The sequence below is a fragment of the Schistocerca americana genome, chromosome X (genome assembly GCF_021461395.2).
Source record: "Schistocerca americana isolate TAMUIC-IGC-003095 chromosome X, iqSchAmer2.1, whole genome shotgun sequence".
Classification (NCBI taxonomy): domain Eukaryota; kingdom Metazoa; phylum Arthropoda; class Insecta; order Orthoptera; family Acrididae; genus Schistocerca; species Schistocerca americana.
The window spans coordinates 583,991,963-583,995,615 of NC_060130.1; positions in this window are offsets into that span (position 1 = coordinate 583,991,963).

Genomic DNA, 3,653 nt, shown 5'->3' on the forward strand with positions numbered 1-3,653 from the left:
AATATTTGAAAAGAGCCACAAAGACATGTTGAAGAAATAAACCTTTTTAAACACCAGTTTCAGTCAATCGATCATCTCAAGATACCACAAAATTATTTACATGTCTGTAGGGCAGTTGCTCAAATCTCATAATCCATATATTTTCCATAATATTACCTATACTCTTTTCATGTTTGTTTCAGCATTAGAGTATGGGACATCAGAAATGGTTAGATCAACAATAACTTTTAATCGAAGACTAAAGCAGCAAATACACCATGTCAGACAAATAAATCCAATCAATCACACAGTTTAGTGTGGTACACCACCTTGAGAGATGAATATAATTCTGGATTGTGAATAACATCATCTCATGCTCAATTCCTTCCAAAGGCCATTTTAAAGAAGCAACATATACCACAGTGTTCTGCTTTCCATTAGCCTTGCCATATGAAGCAAAAAATTAATGGTTGGGTTACAAAATATTCTGTGATGGAGTGTATAGTTTAAAGATCTATTTCCTTAAAGACTGCCACAGGAATTATCTACGTACATTGTTTAGCTCAAATAAATACTCAAATATCTCACTGCTAACAAATTACAATAACACGTAACTAATGAGGAAGTATTGAATAGGATTGGGGAGAAGATGAGTTTGTGACACAACTGGACAAGAAGAAGGGATCGGTTGGTAGGACATGTTCTGAGGCATCAAGGGATCACCAATTTAGTATTGGAGGGCAGCGTGGAGGGTAAAATTCGTAGAGGGAGACCAAGAAATGAATACACTAAACAGATTCAGAAGGCTGTAGACTGCAGTACGAATTGGGAGGTGAAGAAGCTTGCACAGGATAGAGTAGCATGGAGAGCTGCATCAAACCAGTCTCAGGACTGACAACCACAACAACAACAACAACAACAACAACAACAAAAAATTACTGTAGAATTTGCTCACAAACTACTGCCCAATTTAACATGCTGATAGACAAAGAGACTGGCTGGTTAACAGAAGCATGTTCTACAGCCAATGAAATTCAAGTGGCACTGCAGAATATATATGTATTAATTTTTAGAAGGACACTTAAATTTGGAAAATGCATTGTTTTATCTTCATTCACTCCCAGTGAAAATACTTCAGAAATGTGAGAGTCCTTGTTCATCGCAGTTTTGCGGCAATTGGACTTCTCGTTTCATTAGTGTATACAAGTTTACAGAGATTAAATTATGGAAATGCTGGTTTCATCCACTAGGATGAATGCAGAATACAGCATATCAGTTTCTTAGTACAAAACTATGGCAGTTGCACTGCATAATAAAAAAATGTCTAATGAAATTATCTGGATGGACAGCTTACTCCAGACACAACTAGGAGGGTAATTTTGAAAGTCCTGCACACTGCGCATGTGCGACTGTTATGGTTGCATGATTGTGTTGGAATTCATATCACTTGTGAGCAAGACTTTCGGCATGACAGTCTTATATGTGTTTACTAGTTTGCATGATTTTGTCAAGAGTAACTTAGTTTTAAAATGGAAGCTGAAATCAAGTAAGGCTGGATTACACATAGTGACCAGCATTCCTACATCAAAATCTAATCCCTGCATGGAAAGAACCTAATGAGAATTTACAACACTGAGATAGGTATGTGGAAATATTATGGTGGATTGTAGGACAGTATCAGTATCATGGTGGTCTGCTCATTTCTGTGAAGGTTGAGTAAGCAGCGGAGACAACCCAAGAAGTGGAAGGTTACTGGTAATGACATTTTGAGACAGGATCACTGAAACGCATGTGAGGAAATTGCATATGTAGCCAGAATACTTGTCGCTTCAGTTTACACAACCATTACTGAAAAGCTAAAGACGAGAAAAGTTGCTGCCATGTGGAGTCCCTGTACGATCTAAATGAATATCAGGTAGCAGGTCCCAAAAGAACCACAGAATAATCCCTTCAATGATATTTAACAGAAGAACAGTTTCTGAAAAGGATTTTTGCACTTGATGAGACCTGAATATGAAATTTTGAGAAAGAACTGAAGTCTCAGTAATGTAAACATACCAACTCTTCACACTTGAAAAAAATTCTGTCACCAACAATCAGAGGTGAAATTGATTATGATCTTTGCACGTGGCATGAATGGCATCATTGCTACAAATACAGTGCCCCAAGGGACTTCTAACAGGCCCATACTAAAAGCTGTTTCTGCAAAATATTTTATGCTCAAAAATTTGCCAAAGAAGGTCTGACATGCTTGTAGCTGGTGTCCTCATTTGGTATGATAATACAAGACCACATACTGCCCAAACAGTGAGAGAAATGCTCGACAAATACACTTCCCCAATCACCACACAATCCTTACATGGGCCCAACGCACTTTGATTTGTTTCCAAAATTGAAGGAACACCTTCATGGAAAACCTTTTTATATATTTCAATAAGCTTCCAGTGAGGTGGGATGAGTAATCAGACAGCTCAACAATGAAGGTACTCTGTCCTGAATACAGAAGTTGTCAAAACGCTGGGAAGCTGTCATAAGCAAAAATGAAGATTATATTGAAGGCCTGTAAAGGTATTTTGTAAAATAAATTATCTTCTTCAATTTTGTCTTACAGTGTGCAGAACTTGTGAAATGAGCTCAATTCTCAATCCAGCACATTGTTTAAACCTGTCAGAAAGTTTCAAGTGGAGTCTCCAACAGTTTCTTTAACACCAATTTACTAACACTGACATTTCATTTTATTTTATTTCATTTCATCTGTAAGAAATCTTCAAATTTTGAGTTTCAAGCAGTTTTAACAATGGTTTCACCAATATAATTGGCATTTTGGTAGGAATATCACCTGGCAAAACTCAAATCTCACACAGCAATACGAGGTGTGCAAGGGAGATGAGGACTAGAATAAACTAATAAACTGTGTGGAAGTCAGGAACTAATAAGTAAAAATAAAGGTGATACTGGGTGCACACTATGGAAAGTTTTGCTATTACCAAATATTACAGTCTACACATATAAACAATTACTGAGTACAGTACCATTTTATTCGCAAATGGATGAAACTCTAGATTGCTGCGCTGCTATCTGTTATTGCGATTACTGAGTTGTGTTTGTTTCACTTTTTACACTGATGTCTATATACATTATTATTTAGTCTTAATACGCTTATTAAACAACAGAACACACATTAGTAACAGTTGCTTATTCCATTACCTCTATCAAAGGAAATATAGCAACATTACTAAGCCAAAAATTAAATCTCACTCCTTAGTTAGTATTACCTTGTAGTCATTGACTTTATTATACAATGAAACTTTTTTCCTCAAATCTATGTTCCTTTGTGCTTTACTGCACATTTCTGTTTGTTGCTTCAGGTATTGAATACCTGAAGTAACAGTGGTAGTACTACTGGCTCCAACAACCAATAAAAAACATTGTCACTTGACCAACTTTGACAGTTTGCTAGGCGAGTACTTAGTGTCATATCTGGTGAACTGTCAAGCACAAATGCTTCAGAATTTATTTATGAGACACATAATGCTACAAACATCATTTATTTACACTCAGTCATCTCACACTTCGCAGAGAGATAAGAAATAATGCGATAGCATTATCTGCCACCAAAACTACTATTGTATACAAAAAAGGACAATTTCTAGGCAGACAATAATGGTGTCAGC